Source organism: Desmodus rotundus, chromosome 12 (assembly GCF_022682495.2).
Source record: "Desmodus rotundus isolate HL8 chromosome 12, HLdesRot8A.1, whole genome shotgun sequence".
NCBI classification, from domain to species: domain Eukaryota; kingdom Metazoa; phylum Chordata; class Mammalia; order Chiroptera; family Phyllostomidae; genus Desmodus; species Desmodus rotundus.
In genome coordinates, this window is record NC_071398.1 from 42,367,826 (window position 1) to 42,394,552 (window position 26,727).

The following is a 26,727-nucleotide window of genomic DNA, read 5'->3' on the forward strand; positions in this document are numbered from 1 at the left end:
CCACCTCAGTGCTCTCATGTTCCTTCCTCACCCGGCACAGGGAGCAGGAGCCCCAGAGACCCCAGGGTGTCCCCAAGGTGGACAAAGAAGAAGAAAACCCTATCCTTTGGCCCAGGGCCCTCTTGAGAATGATGCCCCCCAACCCCCTCTTTGCCAGGACGCAGAGCGACCCCGGAGAAGGAAGGGACAACTGGGGCGTGATGGGGCTGAAGGAGCCGGGAACTGGGATCGTGGTGGCAACAGCGATGATAACAGCAACAGTAATGGCTCGCGGTGGTTGACAGCTTCATAAACTCAGGTCCGATGCCAGGCTCACAACGAGCAGCCTGGCAACACTGAATGAGCCGGACGATGCCTGTGATACGGATTCCTGGTCACAGAGAGGGGGCAGGAAACACAGCGTGAGCCGGGCTGGGAGAGCCCCGGGGGTGCCTGGCCCAGCCGGGTTTTGCTGCTTTTCTGGACCTGGGGCTGCAATCCACCTGAGGCCTAGGTGTTGTCTCCAAGGAGGAAAGGTCAGGGGTCCAAACCCCAGGACCAGCATGCCGGGGGAAAAAAGGCCACCCTGAAGGCAAGGTCCAGCACTCGTTTTGCTTGTTGCTAGGCACCCAGGTGACTCTCTGAATCTGGGTGACCTGCTTTGTTCAGCCATCTGTCTCCGCTTCCCCATTTCACTTGCTGGGGAATTTTCATAGCCGCTCACTCTCCAGCCTCAGCGGCTAGAGCGCCAAAGCTCGCGGAAGGGAGATGACTTGTGTAAAGTCACAGGGCATCTGGGCCAGGGGTTCTGGCTGCCTGGATGTTCACCTCCCAGTGTGCCGCCTCCCACAGTCTTCATGTGGCTTCCGGCTGCCTCCAGCCCCATCTCCTCTGCACTCCGAGGTTAGTCAGGGGCCGTATCACCCACCACATTCCCCACCTCCATGGTGCCTGGTGACCAGCCAGCATTCAAGGCCTCCGCTCATCCACCCTGTTCTGTCTGGAATGTCCAAGTCTTTTGGCTCCCCACTGTTCCTCAGCCAGGCATACCCCAGATGGCTTATGCTTGGTCCCACCCTCTCCCCCGCCCCACCCAAGAGGACGAGTCCCCATTAGGGAGGACTTCCCAAATCTGTCTCCTTCATACAGGAATAGGGTTCTCCCTCCCCCAAGTCCCTACCCTCTCTCCATCCATGGCAGATTCCCTCTTTTCTTGCCCCAGCAAGAGAGAGGGGCTTTCTGGACCCCTCCCTGTAGCGTAACTTCTAATTTGTTTCTAACAGGTGACCATGAACCCTGGTCCGTCCCGCCCGCCCCTCACACAGTCACGCAGCCCCGTCTCAGTCACGCAGGCTGGCTCCCAGCTGTGTCTTCTTATGCATGACCCCAACTGACCTCCCAGTCCACATCACTTCCCAATGGCTGTCCCCCATTCACTCAGCGAAGGTTTATTTGGCCCTACTATGTGTCGGGCATTGTTTTAGGGGCTTAGAGCCCACCAGCAAATGAAACACACCCGGACTCCGCCCTTAAAGAGATGACACTTTCTGCAGGGCCGGGAGAGGTAGAGGGGCAGACAATAAGCAAGAAGCGTGATAAATCATGAATTGTCTATGATGCTAGAAAGGGATGGGTGTCCTGGGGGGTCAAGGTCATAAGCATTATTTCAGCTCATGTAGTATTTCCAGAGTGTCGGGCGGGCACACAGGATGCAGCACTGAGTTGGGTGGTCTGGATAGAATAGCGTTTTGAGCAACAACTTCAAGGGAGAGGGTGCAACAGACACGTCTGGAGATGCCTGGAAATGGATCCACTTCTGAAAAAAATGGAGGCAGCATCCAAAGGAGCTATCCCTGCTTCTTTTTTAAGTAACTGTATGAGCTTTTAATAAAACTGGCCACTTGGAACAGCACAAACTCATCATCTCACAGTCCTGCAGGAGAGAAGTGCAGGTTGGCTCAGCTGGTTTCTCTACTGAAAGCGGAGTCCCCAGCTGGGCTCTTCCGGAGAGGCTGTGGGGAGAGTCTGCTCCCAGGCTCATTCAGGCTGTTGGCAGAATCCAGTGCCCTGGAGCAGTGAGACTGAGGTCCCGGTTCCCACGCTGGTTGTCAGCCAGGGACTGCCCTTAGCCCAATTGCACGTGAGCCCTGCATTGCAGAGGCAGCAACACACGACACCTGTCACACTGGGAATCTCTCCGGCTTTCCTTTCTGCTGAATCTCTCTATTGCCTCCAGCTAGAGAAAGTTCTTGTGTCTATTGTCTTGAATGGCTTGGGTCTTGGGACTAGGATTGCCTGGGTAATCAGGGCTACTCTCCCTATCTTTTCCTTTTTTAAAAAAAATTTTAGAGAGGGGAAGGGAGGGAGAGAGAGGGAGAGAAACGTCAATATGTGAAAGATACATGAAACAGTTACGTCTTGCATGTGACTCAACGGAAGATCAGGCCCACAACCTAGAATGTGCCCTGACCTGGAATCCAACTGGAGACCTTTGGCTTTGCAGGACGTCACCCAACCAACTGAGCCACGCCAGTCAGGGCTCTCCCTATCTTGAAGTCTCTAACCTTAATTACATCTGCAAAAGTCCCTTTTGCTATATAATGTAACACATTCATGAATTCATAACATAATCTAATCGTATTACATGAGGGCATGTTATCTGGAGTTTAGGCAGCCTTCTTGAGACCATGAGGTAGGAAGTCGGGAAAGATACTCAACAAACTGAGGATGGAGAATGGATAAAAGGATCTCACTGAGCCATGAAATTAGCCTGAGGTCCCTGGCAAAGTCACAATTACTCGTTTTGCCACTGTGAGGCAGGCTGTCTTTTGTTTGCAGCTGAATACATCCTACCTGGTGCCCTGTCCAGTCACGGGCGGAAATGTTTGTTGGAATAGCTTACCTCGCTATCAAAACCCTGATCACCTAGAAGCCTACAGCTGATGGTGCTTGGGTCCTTTGTCTAGAGTGGTAAGACTTCTTTGAGAAGGAGCCTACTCAGACTCATTGCTCTGTCTGAAAAGAGATTCCTGTCTAGCTGCCTTCAATTTCATACGGGGGAACTCAGGCTCAAAGGGGAGAGTGAAGTTTTTCTCCAGGGTCAGAGAGCTGAATCTTCTTGGAGTTCCTGGGAGCTCAATTTCATACCAGTGACTTTTTGTGCTTTGTACGTAGGAGAAGCCGAGGCAGCCTGAATGCGGAGAGGAAGGATGCAGGATAAAAGCACCCACATGATGCAATCCCAACATCTCAAAGCTGCAACTGGAAGAATCTGTAACCAGGAACCCCTACACACACACAGACACCATCCCACACCCCTGAAGTCGCTTCCCCATACTTGTTGCCATGACTAGTAGGATAACACAGAAGACAGACAAAAGATTAGCCCACAGACACGCAGACATTTCTTTAATGGTTTTAAAAAGATTTTATTTGTTTATTTTTAGAGGGGGAAGGGAGGGAGAAACAGAGGGAGAGAAATATCAATGTGTGGTTGCCTCTCGAGCGCCCCCTACTGGGGACCTGGCCTGCAACCCAAGCATGTGCCCAGACTGGGAATTGAACCAGCGACCCTTTGGTTCACAGACTGACACTCAATCCACTGAGCCACACCAGCCAGTGCTAACAATATTATTAATAGCAGATAGATTTAGTGACCGTTTCCCGTACACAGACATTGGTTAAGCCCCAGTGATATCAGTGAATTGTCACAACCACAGGTAATAGGAGCACCAACAAGGGTGACACTTAGAACAGGCAAATGCTTAAAATCCCTGGAATACAAAGCCCCTGAAAAACACTAGGAAGAAGAAAAGCATGCAATTTGTATGTGGGTGAAATATGCACTAGGCGATTCAAATGTGACTAGAGGAGGGTGGGTGGCTGCCTTGCTCCTCCCTGTGGGCTCCAGACCCTGTACGTTCCCATGGAAGGTTCTCTGACCTTTCAGTTCACTTACTCACCCTTCAGCCTGCTGAATCCTATGAAGCCCTTTTATTTCCACTATTAGATTGTTCACAGCACATGCCTTTGGTTGGGTCATTTTCATGGTTCCTCCTGCTTCACGCTTCCAAAATCCCCTTGCATTTACACAATGATATCAGCCTTTTCACTTCCCATTCTGTCTGCGCCCTGCAGCCTGCTGTCTGGACTGGGCATCCATCCTCTCTTGGTTAGTCCCCTATGGCTGCTGGAACACCTTACGACAAACTCAGTGATAAGAAAACACAAATGCATTATCTCACAATTCCAGAAGTCAGCAGAAGTCAGAAACGGCTCAGAATTCCTCCTGGGTTCTAGGAGGGAATCCATTTCCTCACCTTTTCCAACTTCTAGATGCTGTCTGTGTTCCTTAAAGTTGTTATTTTCTTTTTAAGTCGTCGCACAAGGACATGTCTTATTGATTCTAGAGAGAGAGAAACACAGATCAGTTGCCTCCCCTATGAGCCCCCATCGGGGATTGAACCCACAACCTAGGTATACGTGCCCTGGGTTCCAATCGAACCCACAGCCTTTTGGTGTATGGGACAATGCTCCAACCAACTGAGCCACCCAGCCAGGGCCTGTCTGCATTCCTCAGTTCAGCCTGTGGTTCCTCCTTTCAATCATTCTAACCTCTACTTCCATCATGTGTCTCCTCCGGCTCTCATTTTCCTGACTCCCTCTTTTAATGGCTCTTGTGACTATGTTTGGGTCCATTAGATAAACCAGGATAATCTCCTCATCTCAAGACCCTCACCTACTCGGACTCAGTCCCTCCGAGCTCCAGCACCAGGATGGCAGCTTGTAAGTCCCCAGGGGCGTACAGGGAGAAAATGAAGTCTGCCATGAAGGCGAGCAGAGGCCATTGTCCCTTTTCTAAACCCTCCCCACACAGAGCTGGCAGGCTGGTGCCCTATCTGAGACTCCACCAGCAAGGCTAACACTGTTTGACTCGCCTTGGAGATCCCCAGAGACTCTGCCCCACCCGATTTACAGGACCACTCAAGCTGCTTTTCCATGTGAATAGCTGGTTTTGGCTCGTGCTTCACAACCTCCTAAATCCTCTCAAACAAGCAATAGCTGGCTTCAGTGAGCCCCAGGCCCAGCACTAGCAGCAGCCAGCCTAGATTCATAGCTTGGCTTGCCTGGAAATCTCCAAGCCCAGCACAAGTAGCAGCCTTCTCAGATTGCTCTATAGCTCAGGCAGGGTGGCCCTGGGCAAAAAACAGGTGGGGCCTGACCTTGGCCTGCGCCACCTGGGAAACCCCAGGGCCAGCGCACCCACTGGACAGTTACAGACCTGTCGGAGCACCACCCTGTCCCTGCACAGCTGATCCTCCACGGAGGGCAGAGGTTGGTGGTCAGTGGTCACAGCCAGTCCTTGCAGCTGACTGGCCTGGGTAAATCCCTTCCATTAACCTGCCAACAGCAACCAAGGCTCAACTACAAGAGGAGGGTGTACTCAGCCCTTTACAGAACAGACTCAGGGGCGGGGTGAATGATACACTATTACTGAATGGACCCACCTTGTGCTCTGGAGGTCCCTCCCCCTGACCCCATACTGGGTTCACCTTGCCCGCCACCAGGGAAAGATGTCTCTCAATGCCAGAGATTGATGAAAAGGAAAGGGATTATTTATCTAAAAAGTTATACAGACTTAGAGTAACACCTTAATGTCTTCATTAAAAATACTAAAGTCCTTTAGAATACCAACTAACTCACAGTCCTTCCTTCTCCCCTTTGCCCAGTCCGGGGTACTGTAGAAAAGAAGTACAAGTCCATGGTTCAGGCAGCCCCTTGGTTCTGGCATCACCAGCTGTGTCGCCACTGTGATCTCCAGTTAATCCAAAACCATGTGGCACCTTCTCATGGGCTACCAGCAAGAGTCCTTTCACCTCTTTTCTTCCAGGCAAAGTCTCTCCTGCTTCCTAAGCCATGTGGCAAAAAGGGCGCACCCTGAAGCTGCATGGTCCCCAAAAGTCCCACATGGCTGCTGGGCCTGGGTTTAAATCCCAGCACCAGTCTTCCTCTGCAGCTCCATTTCCAACTCCTCCTACAATCAGTTACACCTACCAGCATTCCCTATTCCTCCAGCTTTACTGGGCTGCCAGAGTAAGTCTGGGCAGGCATGGCCCCACGGCGTGGAGCCAGTCTTCTGCAAGCTTTTACGCAGGCGCACTGTAACCAGAAGGAGTTGCCTCCCAGTTACAACGTTGGTTGAAGTCACTCCCATCTGCCTGGCTCAAAGAATGGCCACAGCTGTTTAACATATCTATGCAACCAGTTAAAGGTTATAGATATGTTAAATGACTGTTTTAGAGGTTATCTGCAAAACTGTTGCTATTCAGAACAACTCCCAATGGCCCTGCTCCCTGCGTCCCATCCCCCAGCTCAGACCTGTGGGGGTGAGGACATCCTATATATATTTTTCTAATATTTCCTGGACATCCTGAGTTCTGGACCCTATTACAAATCTCCACTGCACCCCACCCCCTTGGCTGTACCTTGTTACAAGCCCACACAAAGGGTGCACCTCAAGTACCCAGCTCGGGTGATGGGAGAGGCTTTACCACTGGACCCTACAGGACACCTACTGCATTAGGCCACACGACCAAGACACGGAGTCAAAGCAGCTCTACCTAATACATAGAAACAAACACAGGGAGGCTGACAAAACACGGAGACAAAGAAACACAGCCCAAGTGAAAGGACAGATCAATCTCCAGAAAAAGAGCTAAACAAAATGGAGATAAGCAATCTATCAGATGCAGAGTTCAAAACACTGGTTATAAAGATGCTAAAGGAACTCAGTGAGGACCTCAACAGCATAAAAAAGACCCAGTCAGAAATGAAGGATACACTAATTAAAATAAAGAACAATTTACAGGGAAACAACAGTAGAGCAGATGAAGCTGAGAATCAAATCAATGATTTGGAACATAAGGAAGAAAAACAACCAGTTAGAACAAGAAGAAAAAAAGATTCCAAAGAAAATGAGGCTAGTAAAAGTAACCTGTGGAACAACTTCAAGTATTCCAACATCGCATTGTAGGGGTGCCAGAAGGAGAAGGGAAAGAACAAGAAATTGGAAATCTATTTGAAAAAATAGTAAAAGAAAAACTTCCCTAATTTGGTGAAGGAAATAGACATGCAAGTTCAGGAAGTCCAGAGAGTCCCAAACAAGTTGGATGAAAAGAGACCCACTCCAAGACACATCATAATTAAAACACCAGAAGTTAAAGATAAAGAGAATCTTAAAAGCAGCAAGAGAAAACAAGTTAGTTAGCTACGTGGGAGTATCCGTAAGACTGTCAGCTGGTTTCTCAAAAGAAACTTTGCAGGTTAGAAGGGATTGGCAAGAAGTATTCAAAGTGATGCAAAGCAGGGACCTACAGCCAAGATTGCCCTACCCAGCAAAGCTATTGTTTAGAATCAAAAGGCAGATAAAGGGCTTCCCAGACAAGGAAAAACTAAAGGAGTTCATCATCACCAAACCAGTGTTGTACGAAATGTTAAAGAGACTTATTTAAGAAAAAGAAGATCAAAACTATAAATAGTGAAATGGCAATAAATACTTATCTATCAACAATTGAATCTAAAAAACAAACTAAGCAAACAAGAAGAACAGAGACAGAATCATGGATATGAAGAACGTTTTGGTGGTTGCCAGATGTGAGGGGTGGGAGACAGTGGGTGAAGAGGTGAGGGGGTGAAGAAATAGAAATAGGTAGTCACAGAATAACCATGGGGGCGTAAAGTACAGTATAGGAAATGGAGAAGCCAAAGAACTTATATGCATGACTCATGGACATGAACAATGGTGTGGGGATTGCCTGACTATAGGGTGCTGGGTGGAGGGGGGCAGAAGGGGAGAAATCAGGACAACTGTATTAGCATAATCACTAAAATATAATTTTTTAAAAAGAGAAACATTGATTGGTTTTGCCTCTCCTATGTCTCATGCCTGGGGACTGAACCCACAACTTAGGCATATACCCTGACTGGGAATCAAACCAGGAACCTTTTGCTTCGCAGGACGAGGCTCAACCGACTAAGCCACACAGGTCAGGACTGTTAGTAGTAGTAGTAGTATCACTGCCCCGCTCTCTCCAACCAGGTGGAAAAAATGGTCGTCATGGTTCCCTGGCTTTATGTCTCTCAAAGAGAGCCACTAGAGGGCGCCTGACTCTCTGGTTTCAAATACCAGAAACGAGTTCTCCTTGAAGCCTGCGGGCGCCAGTCTTGGATACTCAGAGAGGCCTCTTTTCTATAAAGTTCATGAGAATGGAATTGGGTATTATATAGTCTTTCAAGTTTAGCTTCTTTAGCTCAGGGTCATGCATTGAAATTCACGTGCGTTGTTGCGTGAACCATTAGCTCATTGCATTTCACCGCCGAGTGGATTTTTACAGTTGTTCCGCCGTTACCTGTCCACGGACATTTCGGGGTTTTTGTGAATAATGCTATGAATATACAATTCACGCTAAACTTTCGTTCACAAGTCTTTGAGTGGCGGCTTTCTTTCAGCCTTGAATTGCGGTTATGCTCTGTGTGGGGGAGGGGGGCGGCCCCCCCCCCCCCCCCCAATCAATGATTAGACCCGGTGCGGCTGCAGCCCAGCACAGGACGTCTTTAAGGAGCCTTCTTGGTTCTGGAGCTCCTCCCTGGGTGGTTGGGACTTCACTTCCTCAGGTCTGCACGCCGTCTGCTTCGGCCTCTCCTCTCCTGTCACTGGCGGCTGACTCTGTCTCTGCAGACAGCCCAGCCTGAGACACATGGACTGTGCTTGAAGGAGTACCTGGCGCATAGTAAGCACTGGAGTAAGCACTGGCCCTTATCAATTTATTTATTATTTATTTATTTATTTTTAACTGTTCAAGTACAGTTTTCTGCCTTTTCCTCCCACCCCTCCCCATTATCATTTTTTAAAATTTATTTATTTGTTTTTAAGATATTATTTATTTCTTTTTAGAGAGAGGAGAAGGGAGGGAGAAAGAGAGGGATAGAAACATCAATGTGTGGTTGCCTCCTGCACATCCCCCACTGGGGACCTGGCCTGCAACCCAGGCGTGTGCCCTGACTGGGAATCGAACCAGCGACCCTTTGGCTCACAGGCCCATGCTCAATCCACTGAGCTACACCAGCCAGGGCCCCATTATCAATTTTTTAAAAGATTTTATTAAGGGAGGGAGAAAAAGAGAGAGGGAAACGTCAATATGTGAAAGAATTATGGATCAGTCATGCCCCACCAAGAACCTCAACTCAGGCATGTGTCCTGACTGGGAATTGAACCTGTGACCTTTCACTTTGCAGGCCGTCACCCAACCAACTGAGCCACACCGGCCAGGGCCCTTCTCACTGTGATTATTACACAAAGGTGGCCCACAGACTCTGGGGCTGGATGCCTGGGTTCAAATCTGACCCACATAAGCTCCCCCCAGCCCCAAGTGGAGAACAGTAGGACCCAGCTTGCCCAACCTCGGCCCGCCATTCCTGAGTTTTCCAGGTGCTTCCCAGGGCTCAGCCTTAAAGAGGGAGGGGTCAGAAGTCCAAGCAGGGGAAATAGAGGAGAGTTCCCCCATCCTCTTTGTCTTGTCCTTGACTGGCAGGAATCGAACCAGTGACCCTTTGGTTCCCAGGCTGACACTCAATCCACTGAGCCACACCAGCCAAGACTAACTTTTAAAAAATAAATAAAATACTAATGAAATTTTTTTAAAAAGAAAATGTTTCACTGGAATATGTCAGGGATTAAAAATGTATCCTATGCTCTTATTGGGTATTACTCATTTAGGCATGGAAGAATGAATACACTTCTTATGGCCAATAATTCCTAAGATACGGAAGATGGTATAATCCTGCTGCTCTGGGAACACACATTTTGTGAAGGAATAAAATATCCAAATTATAGTGGAACATGACTCCAAGTTTTACCTACCTTTTACATGCATGTATCAAATGTTTTCTTTTCCTTCCATTTTGCCCACGACATTTCTGGACCTGTTACGTGGATTAGGATGTTATGATTCTTAAAATAAAAATGTGTTATGCACCCTGGCTGGTGTGACTCCGTGGACTGAGTGCTGGCCTGTGAACCAAAGGGTCGCTGGTTCGATTCCCAGTCAGGGCATATGCCTGGGTTGCAGGCCAGGTCCCCAGTGGGGGGTGAGCAAGAGACAACCACACATTGATGTTTCTCTCCCTCTCTTCTTCCCTTCCCCTCTCTCTAAAAATAAATTAAAAAATCTTTTTTAAAAATGTGTTATGCTCATTGAATTTAAGAAAGTTAAAAAGTGAACTCCTCCATTTCATTTTTATGAAATGATTCATGCTGGAGGCAAACCCCTTTGTATAAAAAAAAAACACACACACATTATTGTAAATCTTCTACCTTTGTTCTTGTTTTTCAAAACTGTTTTTTGAAACAATATTCAGTAAGTCAATATTCAAAGACCTATTCTAAATACTTTGCATTTCCATATAAATTTTAGATTAAGCGTGTCAAGTTATATAAAAACCCTGCTGGGATTTTCATAGAGATAATATTAAATCTGTAAATCAACTTGGGAAGAATTAATATCTTAACAATATTAAGATTTTTCAATCCGTGAATATGATATATCACTTTACTTATTAGGTCTTTAAAATTTTGTCTCTGCAATGCATGTGGTTTACAGTGTGCAGGTCTTGTTCACATTTTTGTTAAATGTATCCTGAAGTATCTTATTTTTTGATGCCAAAATAAATGGTATGTGTCTTTAAAAAAAAAAACAACAACATTACGTGCCTGGTTATCAGGACATGGTGTGTAGGCAAATAGCTCCCTCCTAAGATAACCTGAGGTGTGCAGGGAATCTAGTTATGCGTCTCCCTGTTAGCAACAGCTGGTGGTGTCTTTCTCCTGGCCCACGCTGATTCTGTTAGAACGTCTTCAATTCGTTGGACACTTTGGCAGTTTCAACTTCAACAGTGGGAAAAGAAAGCTCTCCAGCCCGCTGCAAGAGAAAAGATAAAGGCAACAACCACAGGCCCAAGGCATGTTGGGCTGTGGACTTCATATTGCCTTTGTTACAGCTTCTTGTCCTTTGCCTAATGTTTGCTGAAATTTCTCCATCCTGAAAACACGTCCCAGCAGATGGTGGGTTTGTCTCAGTAAGGAAATCATGCCCCCGTACTTGCCTGCTCAGCTGCCTGCCTCAGGTGGCTCCCTGACACCAGGCTGTTCAGAGGGGCTATATACTTTTATGACTGAACCAAGATAGCTCTTGGGACAAACAGTGACTTTAGGGCCTTTTATTACCAAAGAGGATCAGGAACATATGGCCCTGCCAGATGTTTTTCCCCAGGATCATGAAAGAATTGGCCCTCACATCAGCCTATGGGGACAGGGGAGGAAAGAACAGACATGGGATCAGCTTGTAACCCTGGAGACAGGGTGGTTCCAAAGTTAAGCCCCTGCCCCTGGCCCTCCCTAAATGCTTTGAGACAAAACCATCAGATTGATTAGACTTCCGGCCAAGATGGAGGCATAGGCAGAAATGCTTCCCTTCCTTCCACAACCAAAAGAAGGATAACAACCAATTTAAAAACAAAGAACCAGAACTGCTGGGAAAACATTTGCATGGAAGTCCAACAACCAAGGAGTTAAAGAAACATTCGTCCAGACGGTGTGCCGAGATAAAGAACTATGGCCCAAATGAAAGAACAGACCCAAACTCTAGAGAAAGAACTAAGTGACGAGGAGAGAAACAGTCTGTCTGACACAGAGTTCAAAACTCTGGTGATCAGGATGCTCACAGAATTGATTGAGCTCAGTCACAAAGTGAAGGAAGAAATGAAGGCTATACAAAGTGAAATAAAAGAAAATATACAGGGAACCGACAGAGAAGAGAAAGAAACCAGGACTCACATCAACACTTTGGAATGAAAGGAAGAACTAAGCATCCAACCAGAACAAAATGAAGAAACAAGAATTCAAAAAAATGAGGAGAGGCTTAGGAACCTCTGGGACAACTTTAAGCGTTCCAACATCCAAATCATGGGAGTGCTGGAAGAACAAGATACTGAAATTTATTTGAACAAATAATGAAGGAGAGCTTCCCTAATCTGGCAAAGGAAATAGACTTCCAGGAAGTCCAGGAAGCTCAGAGAGTCCCAAAGAAATTGGACCCAAGGAGGCACACACCATGGTACATCACGACTAAGTTACCCAAGATTAAAGATAAGGAGAGAATCCTAAAAGCAGCAAGAGAAAAGGAGACAGTTACCTACAAAGGAGTTCCCATAAGACTATCAGCTGATTTCTCAAAAGAAACCTTATAGGCAAGAAGGGGCTGGAAAGAAGTATTCAACGTCATGAAAGGCAAGGACCTCCATCCAAGATTACTCTATCCAGCAAAGCTTTCATTTAAAATGGAAGGGCAGATAAAGTGTTTCCCAGATAAGGTCAAGTTAAAGGAGTTCACCATCACCAAGCCCTTATTAAATGAAATGTTAAAGGGACTTATCTAAGAAACAGAAGAAGATCAAAAACTATGAACAGTAAAATGACAATAAACTCACAACTATCAACAACTGCACCTAGAAAACAAAAACAAAAACTAAGCAAACAACTAGTAACAGGAACAGAATCACAGAAATGGAGATCACATGGAGGGTTATCAGTAGGAAGGGTTAGGTAGAGAATGGGGGGAAGAGGTACAGGGAATAAGAAGCAGAATAGGTAGACACCAAATAGACAGGGGGAGGGTAAGAATAGTACAGGAAATGGAGAAGCCAAAGAACTTATATGTATGACCCATGGACATGAACGGTGGGGGTGGGGGTATGCTGGAGGGTGAGGCGGGGGGTGCATGGAGGAGGGGGATAAAGGGAACAAAAAAAATTCGGATAACTGTAGTAGCATAATCAATAAAATATACTTAAAATTGTTTTAATAAAAACATTTTAAAACAACAACAACAACAAATATCCCCAACAGATTAACTAGGCAGGGGTTGAAGGCAACCTGCCTGGCCCATAGCAGGGAGGGAGTCAGAGCCTGCCCGGGTGGAAGGGGGTGGCTGCGCATGGGGCAGGGGCCAGGCCTGGGAGAGATGCATTCGGTGCGCGAGAGGGTCAACCAAGGAAGCCAATGAATTAAGGACACAGGAGCTGGGTTTCTCAGGGCCAGAGTGGGAGGAAGGGAGAAAGCTGGCCTGACACCGTGACGGTGGGTGGGAATAGAGGCGTCGGCGTGAACTTGAAGTTGTCCACAGGTAGTCAGAGGTAGAGAAATAAAGGTAGATGTACGTGTGTGTGTGCTGAGCATGCAGTGTTGGCTTCAGAGAACCGCCCGTCACTACGAGGAGCCAGGGCTCCTTGAAGACACGGCTGAGTCCGAGGCCAGAGCCTCAGAAGTTTGAGATGCACTTGGACCATCTTGTGCCAGAAAGAATGCTCAGCCCCCTGAACTCCTCTGGCCAAAGAAGGAATATGTCATTTGAGCATCAAAATAAATAATGATAGTGTTTTCACTTGCTGAGGCTGATGCAACAAAGTAGCTCAAATAACAGAAACGGATTGTCTCACAGTGCTGGAGTCCAAGAGCGAGCGGGGTTGACTGGTTCTGAGGCTGTGAGGGGAAATCTGTTCCCGCATCTCCTCTGACTCCTGTGGTTTGCAGGCAACTGTTGGTGTTCGTTGGCTTACAGAAACATCACCCCGTCTCTGCCTTCATCTTCACATGGCTTCTCCCTGTGTGTGTGTCTGTGTCCAAATTCTACCATTTACTTATTTGTTCAAAAGAGGGGAGGAAGAAAGACAAGAAGAGAAACACCGATGTGAGAGAAAAACACTGTATGTGCCATGAGCTGGGACCAGAACCTGCAAACCCAGGCATGTGCCCTGACCAGGAATCGAACCAGTGACCTCTCGCTTTGTGGGATGATGTCCAACCAACTGAGCCACACGAGTCAGGGCCAAATTTCCCCTTTCTGTAGATACCAGTCATATTGAACTAGGGCCCACTCTACTCCACTATGACCTCAGCTTAGCTAATTACATCTGCAACGAACCTGTTTCCAAACAAGGTTGAGGTCTGAGGCACTGGGGAGTTAGGACTTCAGCATTTGAATTTTGGGGTGGGGTGGGTGGGGGACACAATTCAACCCACAACAGATAGTAACAGATTATAATGCACCGAATAAAGTAGGAATCCACAAGTCCATACTGGTATATAAATACTAACTTATATAAATTAATTCATTAATAAAGTGGAGGGGAAGATATTTACATAATGCCAAAGTACCTCCCCATGAATTATTTATTCATTGCAAAGGCAGGGAAAGGAAACCCTGAGAGGCCCTATCTCCAAATAGAGTCCCACTGGGGATCAGGGCACTAACACATGAATTTGGGGGGGAACACAAATTGGTCCAAAGCAGCTCCCTTGCCTCGAGGAGGGGAACTCGAGGTGAGGTTTCACAGTGGCTCCTGGAGGTCCCCCTAGAGATGTGCTCACAGCACCCCAGGGGTGCAGCCTCCCTCCCCTCTCCCTTCCCACCCCCGAGGGGGTTTCCTGGGATCACATACCCAACTCAACCACGTGCACTTAATCTGCATCACAGGAGCCACTTCTGGGAGCCCAGTAGCCCACCCAGCGCCCGAACCTCTGGCCCTGGACCAGGTGCCAGCCCGACAGAGCAGGGGCCAGGTGTCAGCCTCCCCGGAGGCCCAGCACAGCCCGTGCAAGTTCAGAATCCCAGTCTGAACACCAGACAGGTGCTGGCTGAGAGGCGGCTTTCCCAGAGGGATTTGGGACTGAAACCAACAGAGTCTAGCTCGGCCTCTTGAAGAGAGGGTGTGGAAACGTGGGTGCTGAGCGGCAGGGGAAGAGAAGCTGCAGGAACAGGGGAGAAAACAGGTGGACAGAGAGACAGAGGGGCGCTCCAGTGCCATCTGCTTCTGTCTCAGTCCTGAGACCTGGTGGCCCCCCCCCCCACAGCGTGCGGTGTCCTAGGACACGTTGCCGCATTGTTTCTTGCAGATGTCCCGGGTGAGCGCCCCAGGGACTCTGCTGCGCAACACGGTACCCCACCCCTGAGCAGCCTGAAACAACCACATTGTTCTCCCTCCCGCTTTCCAGGGATCAGAAATGCAGGAAGGGTTCCCTGGGCTGGTTGTGCCTCGGGGTCCCTCAGACGGGTGCTCCCATATGTCATCCAATTGCCTGTTGTTTAAGCCAGGACGACCTTTGGGGGCAACTTGTTACACAGCAAAAGAGAACGGATACACGCACTGTGGAAAGTGAGGGCTGAGTCAAGGGCGGGTGTTTGCTTCTTTAGAAAACACTGAAGCTCCAGGCACAGGTAGGGCTGAGAAGACCTTGGAGGTGCAGGTGGATTTAGTGATTTCCTGAAGGGGGACAGGGCGGGGAGCGGGGGGGAGCTGTGTGAAGGAGCCTAAGACACTGACATGAGACAGGTGGACACACGGACCGGGTCAGGGAGTTGGTCTGAGCCCTGCCTGTTTCTTTGGGAAGGTTTGTGGTTTTAGTTTTCATGTGGGTTTTGGTTTCGGGGGTAATTGTGCCCAACTTTGAAGTACGAAAATTTTCAAACTTACTGACAAGGTAGGAGTAGTAAAACGAACCTCTATCTATACCCCTTTACCTAGGTTCACAAAGTGGTAACATTTTGCCACATTCGCTTTAATGGACCAGGCTCCACAGTTTTTCTAACACATTAGGAGACAAACACACGGGACCTAAATTTATAGCTCAAATTCTCACAAACACCCATGGGACCCTGAGCCCGAATCCTGCCAGTGATAAGGGCTGCCCAGTGTCCCTCCCAGTCCCCACCCCACCCTCCTCCCCAAAGGCAACCTCTACCGCGATTCCCACGCCATGGGGATGGGGCAGGTTTGAGACGAGACTGTTCTTTCAGGTGGGTGGGGGGAGGGGCAGCAACTCCTTGGAGAATCAGAAGAAGATCTTTAGATGGAGATGCAGATGTACACGACGTCTGGACCTTGATTTGAAGCGGTTCCTGGCGCTGAGGCTCACCTGGGAAGAAGCCCCAGGGAAGAGTGGAAGCAGGTGCAACTGGGGCTATTGGGGGACCTGGGGACTCTGGGCTCGGGCAGCCCTGTGTGTGGGCCCCGGAACAGAGCAAAGCCCAGGACAGGGAGAGGTCCTGGCTCTCCTCCCTTTGCTCCCCTCCCCTCTGCAAGGGCCCAGAGGGGGCAGCCTTCGCATGGACACTGGCTTGGTCTGCGGGGGTCTTGTCTCTGCAGGGGTCAGGGAGCGGATGAAAACCAAGGCCCTGGGCTGGGGGACGTCGGAGGCTCACCCCCTGGAGTCTGTGCTGACGATGGGTTTGTGCGCCCAGTGGAACAATGTCTTAACATGTAGACTGTGCTTTCATTCCAGCACAGGGAGACCAACAGGTCAGAAGATGTTCATTGAAAAGATGATTTATTACTCACTCACAGCTCCCCCAATGAGAAGGGTTCACGGTGTCATGAAGGGCCACACGAGAGAACAGCAAGGTTGGTGGCAGACAGAAAGGGGGCAGTGAACTGTGCAAGAGAGTGTTATTGTGGTTTTCGCAGGAAGAAATGGGGGGAGCAGGGTAAGGAAGGCTACGCAGGTTTAAAATTGGTCAGTTTGAGTCATTTCAGAGGGGCTCTGGGGTATAGGGGCTGTCCCTGATTGTTGAGTGCCCGGCCCTGGGGGGGATTAGGGCATGGGGACAGTGGCCCCAAGTGTGGTGAGCCACTGACATGCCATCTGTCATCTCTAGGAATCAGCTCTCCTTGGGAGGTGCAGCCCCTTCGGAGGCAGTAAGGCCCGGCTGTGCCCTAACACAGAAAAGTTAAAACGTGATTAATGCAATTCATGAGACAAGAAATCTGCTGAACACTTTGCATTAGTTTTTTTAGCCAACCCCGCCAAATCAGGAGGTATGATACAGCTTATCTGATAGAGACACTGGGAATATTTCCCGCAGACAGGCCTGTTAGGGTTAGAGACGCCACAGCAAGGGGGTTGGAATCCCAGATGGGGGACATCCACATGCAGAAACCCAGCTCTAGAGTCCTCGGCCTGCTTTCTCTCTTCTGAGCTCGCCCAGAACGTGGCACCCCTGAGGCTCATCCATTTCCTTCCGGGGGGGGGGGGGGCGGGCGGGGCGGGGGCAGGGGGGCTTTATTCTTTGTAAACGGCTATTCTCAGGGACAGGGCAGGTTTTCATCATTTCGTTAGTATGTTAGGGGCAGTCCCACGGGGAGGCTGGTGGGTGGCCACGGTGACCGCGGCTGGTCACAGGGTCAGGGTCAGGAAGTCCTTCCCTCAGGTCTGCCCCCATCTTCACCTCCTCTCCTCTGTTTGTCCAACTCCGAGGAAGGCTCCGGACCTTGTTAAGTTGGGTCTTGAAGTGCAGTCAACACTGACCCCAACTGACCCTTAATTGTGGGGTGGGCTGGGGGATCTCGGCCCCTTGGTGATGGGACCCAGGCTGCTGGTTCTGGGGCCACCCCCTCCAGGGCTCACCTGCTTACCGGAGGCAGAGCCACCCAAGTCCCCAGGAAGTCTCTGATGCTTGAACAGAATCACCAATGAATAGGAGCCCAGACTGCCAAGGGGGGCTGGGGGAGGAAGCAGTGGCTTTCTGTGCACATGGAGTGGGGGTGATGTCATAGTCCCCAGCGCTACCCTGGAATGAAATGGTTTCTGCAGTTCCTCAGGCTGGAGCCTCCACCCCTGTCTCCTGGGAATCAGCTCTGGAGCCGTTTTCCTGGGCGGGTTAAGGCCCCATTTTACAGACTGAACAACCCGGGCACTGGGTCTCAGAGGAATAGTCCTGGTCTTTGAGTGTTTCTTTTACTCCCGATTCCAGATTGTCATAGAGGGAGGTCACTGAGAGAGACCTCAGGGGGGTAGAGGAGAAATGGAAGGGAGAGGAGAAATGCGTGCACTACCTCCTGGGGGCGGGGCCAGGGCTGGGCAGGGGAGGGAAGCTCTCAGCAGTGATACCGTAGCTCCAGAGGCTGAGCTTGGGAGACTGGGGTGTCAGAGCTGATCACAAGCTCATCCAAATCCTGCCTCACTTGACAGGCAATTTCCAGAAGTTAACAAAACCTGTCTCCACCTCTCACTTCCACCTCCACCAACCCGAAACTCACTATCTGGTTCATCTTTACTATCGCCCTGCACTTGACTTTCATAACCCTTATCTCCTGCCTAAACGATCTGCCTTCAGTGCGGCTGATTGTCCAACCCCTGTTCCCACTAAAACGCAAATTCCTAGAGGGTACGGGGCTTGTGGGTGCTGGGCGGTGTCACCCCAGTGCCTCCCAGGCGGAAAGCTCTCAGCAGGCACTGGCTGAATGAGAGAGTAAAACGCCCCGGCCCACAGCCTCAGGCCCACTGTCGATTTCATCTTGGGGGCAACTCCCTCACATTTTAAAAACCCAGCTGCAACATACGAGCAAGGCTGGAGCTCAGGGCCAATTAGGGGCTGCGTGGGACAAAGGGATGGGCCCCTACAGTCTGGAAACCTAATAGGAATGCGTAGGGAGTTGTCGCTAGGCAGGTCCCAGGCCCTTGGCATGTGCTAGTTCACTTCATCTTCACAAGGTGAGTTTTTTCATCCTGCCGAGTCCACTGACTGGCTGTGTGACCTCGTGATAGTCATTTCCTCTCCTGGGCCTTCTTTTCTTTCTCGTCTGTAAAGTGCAGAAGAGCAGACACCAGTGCGGGACATCCGCTGGACTGTAATCGCTGAGAGGAAGGGCCTGTGCACCCACTTCCACGTCTTCCATGTCCAGCCCAGAGCCTGGCCCAGGGGAGGCTCTCTTAGCAAGTGTTGGTTGGATGAACGCAGTCAGTCGTGTTCCGTCCAGCCTGGTCCCGGACTTCTCGTCCCACACTTCTCATTGCCCTGCAGCACAAAGGTCCGTTTCCCATTCCTCCTGGGCTCCAGAGGCCTTGTCTGTTGATTGCAGGAGCCCCAGAGGACCTGAGACTTGGAATTCAGCTAGATCCTTGCGCTCAGTGTTACGGAGGGAGAGGCAGAGACACCTGAGTCAGCACTAGAGCTGGAGGACAAGAGGGCTGGCCAGGGCGGGATGAAGATTTGAGTTGGGCTGGAGGCAGCATCACAGGGTGGTCACGACCTCGTGCATCAGCCTAAGGAAACTCAACCAACCTGGGAGCCAGACAGGCAGAGCGGGCAGTTCTCTTCATCTTGCAGACAGAGGCTGAAACTCAGAAAGCGTGGGCCGCTTGCCCAAAGTCACGCAGCTGCATAGTGACCGGGACCCCTGTCTCCCCAGGGCTTGGACAAGATTTGGGGAAGGGCAGAGCTGAAGTGAAATTGAAATGACACGATGTTTTGATCAGCACGAAGAAAAGCACAGCCGTGAGAAAGGGCCTGGGCTGTGCGGAGAACTCAGCCCCATTTCTTTGGAAGCAACAAAATTAAGGTAAGTGGGCCATACGGAGTCTGCAAATCCCTTAGCTGAAGCTCTGCACCTGGGCTGGAAATCGAGGCTGGGTCTCCGGCAGGGTTGCTAGGGTCCCCCAGGAAAGAGGGAGGTTTCGAATTGCATTTGGATTTCAAATTGCCAAGTCCCAAACGTCGATTTTAGAGAATGACACTTCTCCGCATTTCGTCCTTGGAAGTTAATTAACAAAAGCAATTTTACAGATTCACGGATAAGTATTATTCAATACCCATTTCACAGATGAGGAAACTGAGGCTTAGCAAATGTAAGCCACTTGCTCTAGGTTACGACCGAGTCGGCAGCACACCCCACCTATTTGGCTTCCGAACCTGGGACTGTAGTGTGGGCGTGCGGGGTATGTGAGAACACGGCCCCTTCCCAAGCTCCAACAACCCCCCCCCCCTCCCGCCTCCGTTGGAATATGATGAAGGCCATTCGTGTACAGAATGTGATACCTTGGGAGCCTGACCGACTCCTCGGTCAATAAACGGCACAGAAACAGCTGGTGTTTTGATCTCACACAGCTTGCACGCTCGCGTCCCCTCCCCCGGAAGCCCCGTTTTACTTTGTTTTCTGTCCTCTGTACAACCCTGAGCTGGAAAAGCCCAGGTTGCAGAAAATTTCGCGGGCCAGCCGCCACTGATGCGCACGTACGTCCTAACAAATCCGTGGTTTTCACGGCCAGTCCTCTGGGTTATTTCTTTGGAATCCATGCACATGCTCTGCAGTTTTCTCCGACCTCGGCTCTTTGCATAACGGGATACTAATGTGACGGGATAGTAAGAAGCTAGGACAAGTCCTGGGCAAGTAGAAGGGGGAAATCGAGACAAGGAAATTAAACGAGGCCAAGGAGTTTGAGCATCTTACAGCGAACTGGTGAATCAGAGGACCTTATCTCCCCTGACCAAGGACGCCTGAGAGCAAATGGTCCGCACCTCTCCTCCCTCACCAGACAGTACACAGCTTAAATCCCCCCAGTCTGGGAAAATAGAGAGCAGAGACCCAATTGAAGCCATTTGTGCCAGCCAAACCCAAGGACATGACATCAGGGGAACAAATAGCAAAAACCCTATTAAAAGCCAGACAGACTCAAGATAAAAGTAAAATAGTATAGCAGCCCAAAGCATATTCCCATACTCCCTCTGTGCTCATTCTGACACATCAGCATATTAAAAACGCACCCGGAAGACTGATGAATATTCCGCGGAAACCCTCCCCTACGATTCTCACCTGCAGTAAAGAGATTCAAAGCCCTCAGGACGAAGACTCAGTGTGAGCTCACTCTAGAGCATGTCCATGCCCCTTCCTGGGCACGAACTTTTTATTTTCTCCTCAACTCTAAGGGTCCCCATACGACTTGCAACTGGGGGAGCAATGGGCAGCGGCGTCTTGTCCCAATCTCACCTCCTGACCCTGCCTCCAAAGCCCCCTTTCTCTCCGACTTCCCAGTGAGCTAACAGCAGCCCCACCTTGGCTCACTCTTTTCCTTTAAGAGCCAAAGCATCCCCGCCTAGGGTCTCTACTGTTACCTCTTCTCCTCTAAGTCTTTCCCTCTGCATCACGGTCTCCAGCCTTAGTAAACGTGCTCTCAAAATCACCTGGACTCAGGCTGTAAAATCTTTCCTACGTGAAGTCAAGAACCCACATGACAGGCCGTCCTGAGGCGGACCTTCTCCGGGTCAGTCCCTGTCTGGGGACATTCAGAGGGAACAGTTGGACTCCCTTAGTCCCCCACCCCAAGGCTCCTAATCCATCCCAGGTCCCTGGGTGGAAGGTGCTGGACATGAGTTTGTTCCTTAAATCAGCCTTGAGGGACTTCTGGTCGAGATGGTGGCTTAGGTAAACATGGTACTCACCTCCTCCATAACCACATCAGAGCTACAACTAAACTACAGTACAACCATCATCCAGAACCACCTGACACAGAGCTGAATGGAAGTCCTACAACTACAGAATTAAAGAAGAAATCACATCAAGACTGGTAGGAGAGGCAGAGACACAGAAAGGGCTGGTTCTGTACCCATGTGTGGTGGATAAAAACTGGGAGAGATATCTCAGCTTCAGAGATCCCCCCTGAGGTGCGAGGGGTCCCAGCCCCACACCAGGGTTCCAGTGCCAGGAAGAGAAGTCCCCATAACTTCTGGTTGTAAAACCCAGTCAGGGTTGAGACTGAGGGGGACAGGAGGCTATCAAGAGCCAGGCAGCTCCTCTTAAAGGGCCTAGGCCACACACAAACTTACTCAGACTCGCTGCCTCTGAGCTCCAGCATGAGAGTAGCAGCTTGAAAGGCACTAGAGACACACAGGGAGGATTGTTTGGCATCTGAATAGTTTGGCGTCAGGGCAAGAGCTGAGGGGCAGCTTTCTCCAAGACAGAAGTGCTGGCAGAGGCCACTGTTCCATTGATGAGCTCTCCTCCCACAAAGCCACAGAGCAGGCAGGTGAGCACCATATCTGACTTTCATCAACCTGGCTCACACTGTTTGCCCCACCCAGGTGATTCCCTGAGGCCCAGCTGCACCCAACTTGCAGGCCCAGCCAAGCTGTTTGCAGTGGCTTTTCCATTCGAATGGCTTATCTTGGCTGTGCTTCAGATTTTCCTAAATTCTCTAACACAAGCAGCCTACGGCCTCAGCAAACCCTGTATTTCTCACTAAATGGCCTCACACTGGCACTAGCAGTAGCGGCCTTGGGTCACAACTTGGCCTCACCCAGCTCGAGTAGCAGCCATCTGCAGATTGCTCTGTGGCTTATGCCGAGTGGCCGCAGGCAGAACACAGGCTGCAGCTGGCCTTGGCCTGCACCTCCCAGGAGGCCCCAGAGCCAGCACACCCAGGGGACAACTTCAGACCACATCAAAGCACCACCACCCAACCACTTCCATAAGTAACACACTCAAGGGGCAGACTTAGTGGGCAGAGACCTGCTGAAGTCGGTCCTGCCCTGTGGTCTGGACCCCTGCACAGCTGATCCTCCATGGTGGTCGGAGGTCAGTGGTCAGTGGTCACAGCTAGTCCTTGCAGCTGATGGGCCTGAGGGTAAATGCCTCTCATTGATCTGCCAACAGCAATCAAGGCTCAACTATAAGAGGTGCTATATAGCCCATGGGGGGCGCGCCTTGTTTACCCATCTTGGGTGATAGAGGAGGCTGTGCCACTGGATGCTACAGGATACCTACTATATCAGGCCACTCTACCAAGGCCTGGAGATGTAGCAGCTCTACCAGATACATAGAAACAACCACAGGGGGGCTGCCAAAGTGAGGAGAAGAAGAAACATGGCCCAAATGAAAGAACAGAACAAAACTGCAGAAAAAAACCTAAACAACATGGAGAGAAGCAATCTACTCCACGCAGAGTTCAAAATACTGGTGATAAGGACGGAACTTAGGACCTCAACAGCATAAAAAAAGAATGAGTCAGAAACGAAGGATACACTCATTGAAATGAAGAATAACTTACAGGGAATCAACAATAGACTCGATGACGCTGAGAATCAGCGATTTGGAATATAAGGAAGCAAAAAACACCCAATCAGAATGACAAAAAGGAAAAAGAATTAAAAAATGAGGTAGTATAAGGGACCTCTGGGACAACTTCAAGAGTACCAACATTTGCACCATGGGGGCGCTGGAAGAAGAGGAGAGAGAGCAAGAAATTAAAATCCTACTTGAAAAAATAATGACAGAAAACAGTTCCCTGACTTGGTGAAGGAAATAGTCCTACAAGTCCAGGAAGTGCAGAGAATCCCAAATGTGATGAACCCAGAGAGACCCACACCAAGACACATCATAATTAAAATACCAAAGTTAAAGACAAAGAGAGAATCTTAAAAGCAGCAATTAGTTACCTACAAGGGAGCTCCCATAAGACTGTCAGCTGATTTCTCGATAAAAACTTTGCAGGGCAGAAGGAATTGGCAAGAGATACTCGAAGTGATGAAAAGCAAGGACTTACAACCAAGTTCACTCTACCCAGCAAAGCTGTCATTTAGAATCAAAGGACAAATAAAGACAAGAAAAAGCTAAAGGACTTTATCACTACCAAACCAGTATTATATAAAATGTTAAAGGGTCTTTTAAAAAAAAAAACATTAAAATATGAACCATTAAGTGGCAATAAATACACATGTATCAACTGAATTAGAAAACAAAATAAGTCACCAAGCAGAATGGAAGCAGAATCATGGATACAGAGAATGTTTTGATGGTTGCCTGATGGGGGGGGGGGGGGGTAAGGGGATGGGCCAGAAAGGTGAGGGGATTACGAAGTACAAATTGGTAGTCGCAGAATAGTCACGGGGATGTAAAGTACAGCAGAGGGACACAGTCAGTAACAGCCTAATGACTATGTACGGTGTCGGATGGGCGTGAGACAGCGATGGTCACTTACTAAGTTATGCAATGTCTAATCACTGGGGTGCACACCCGAAACGAATATAACAACGCATGCCACTGTAACTGAAAATAAAAATGATTTTAAAAGATCAGTTTTGAGCATGCGTCAACATTGACTTCTCGCGGATGGGGAAGGCACAGAGAGGAGCATGAGCCTGCTTAGGCAGCCAGGGAGAGAGCAGTGCAGCCAGGCACAGGCCTGTTTACTTCCCACAGACATCAAAACCCCCACGTTCTCAACAGGGGTACAGTTAAAACTTACGCGCAAGTCCCATGATTTGAAGACACTTCCAGGCAGGAGATATTAATCAGAAATAACAAGCAGTGTCTGAAAACAAACCTTAAACTGTAGTGGACAGTTAAACAGGCATACGCAGAGTAGGAACAGTAGGCCAGGGGCAGAGAGTTACCGGGGTGGAGAGCCTGGGTGCCTAGCAACAGGCAAAACTATAAACCCTTGCACGACCACTCGGTTAAGCATGAGCCCCTGGAAGGTGACATCTAAGCTTTGGCTGTGTTTCAGCTCCAGGCTCAGAGAGGTGGGAAAATCAGACATAGACATTCCATGGCTGACATCAGGACCAGCTCCACTGACTAACGAACGACCCTCGGGAGCCAGCCAATCAGTGGAGACCACAGTGGGGCACGTCTGATGAACTTTCTATGGAGATCCTCTCCTGAGACCCGAGATAAAAGCCCTCAGGATGGAGGACCCAGTGCCTGCTCTCTCTCTTTTCTGGAGCACACCTGCGCCCCTCTTCCCTCTTTCATCCCTCAGGATCCACATCTCTCCCTCTTTCTTCTAAGCTCCAAGGGCCCTTCCTTTGCCTCTATAACTTTTTCCCTGAGCCCATGTCTTCTATGGCTCGCTTCTTCTACCTCTGTGACTTTCTAAATAAGCTTTCTGTTACAGTTTGAGACTTGACTCTGAGTTCTTTCCTGGCCAGAACTCAAGTACCGAGGTTGCTGAACGGAGGTTTGTTCTGAGTCCACAGCTCTAACACTCAGAGCTGTCTTTCCACCGCTACCAAAACCCATTCATCAGAGGCAATACCGTTGATTCCCTAGCAGGAGCCACTCAGAGCCTCAGGCACTAATGACCTTAGAAATAAAAGTTATTTTACCAGCAAAAATGGGTTTATTCAGGAATGGCAGGGAATTGCAATTCGGGCCATATTGGCTATGGCGAAACCATAGGCAAGTCTGGAGAATGAAGAAGAGGAGCATTCTTTTACAAAGGAAAGCAGAGGAATTCAAAAGGGCTGTTATAAACAAAGAGTCCATCGGAGGAAACTGGGAATTTGGAGTGTAGTGCCTTTTCAGCCCCATTAGACATGAGAAACTGAAGCCCAGAGAGGTTCAGTGATATCACAAGATCACACAGAACCGGAACTGGAAGCCTGGCCATCCAGTACAAGGGCCATCCCGCATGAGGCCTTTGCCGCCCTGCTACCGAAGCAAAGCAGCGCGTGGCACAGGACGTGGTCCCCCTGTGTGCGCCCAAGACAGCGGCCCCTTCTGAGCACATCACCAGCCTTCGCCGCACGCAGAGTTGGTTCTGGAAGTTTGTGTGCCTGTGTTTGCTCTGTGCCTTAGGTGTCCAGGAAACAGACTCTGAGACGAAGAGCTTCATGCAGGAGGTTTGCCTGGGAGCAGCCTCGGATCCATGTTCGCGAGGTGGTGAGGAAGGCAAGACAGGGTCGAGAGGGAAGTCAGTCTGCTGTGGGAGGGAGAGTGAGGCGTCGGTCCACTCTAAGACCCCACAGGGGGCTCCGGCATTGGGTTGGCCCAAACTGAGGCAAAGGGGTTACTATGTGTTGAATTGTGTCCCCCAAAAGATGTTGAAGTCCTAAGCCCCGGGACCTGTGAATGGGGCCTTATTTGGAAATAGGGTCTTAGCAGATGATCAAGTTAAGATGGGAGCCCTAGGGTTGGGCCCTAACCCGATGTGACTGTGTCCTTATAAAAAGGGGAGATTTGGACAGAGAGACAGACATGCACAGAGGGAAGACAAAGTGAAGAAACAGAAGAAATGTCCACGGACGAGGCCAGTACTCCCGAGGGTACCAGAAGCTCAAAGAGATTGAAGCTCAGAAGGAGCCAGCCTGTCGACACCTTGGTTTTGGATCTCTGGCCTCCAGAACTGTGAGAAAATAAGTTTCTGCTGCTTAAGCCCCCTGGTTGGTGGTACTTTGTTATTGTAGCCGAGGCCCTCTAAGCTGAAGACAGTGTGTAACTTGACCTTCCTGCACTTGACTCCTCTCGGCAAGGAGTGTGTGAATGTCAGAGAAGGGAGATCGCACACCCACTGTCCAACCAGGGCGGCCAGCGGGCCCAGACTGCAGGTTCAACCGTGCCACAGACTACGCCCCACTTCCACAGAGAAGCACGCGCCCTGCCACCGTTTCTGAAAATGCGCGGCCCTCTGGCTCCACTGTCTATTCCCACACCATCGAGAGAGACGCAGCTTCCAGAAATACAGTTGACCTTGAACGACGCGGGTTTTGAAAAGCATCAAGTCTAAGTATAGGCAGAATTAAAAACTTAAAAATTCTGCATATAAGCAGAGCCACGCGGTTCCAACCTGTGTGGCTCCAGGGTAGACGGCATTTTCGATCTGCTGTTGGAAATCCATGTATAGGGAGGGCCGACGTAAGTTATACCTGGGTTTTTGACTCTGTGGTGGTCAGTGTCCCTGACCCCTGTGTTGTTCAAGGGTCAACTATTTCACTTTGCTCTTACGTCCGTTGACAGGAAAGCGCAGCACAAATGCAAAGGTGCAGCCCCAGCGCCCGTCAAGTAGAGGAGAGTGCGTCACGGTGTATTCGGATGACGGCTTCTCCACGGGGTCAGAACGAGCCCTCCATTAGTCTGAACCCTGTG

General features: G+C 49.7%; 1 protein-coding gene across 1 annotated transcript in view; it reads right to left on the minus strand.

Annotated features, from left to right (window-relative positions):
• The window catches only part of CEACAM20 (CEA cell adhesion molecule 20), a 54,751-nt gene that overhangs the window by 9,619 nt on the left and 18,405 nt on the right, over positions 1–26,727 (minus strand).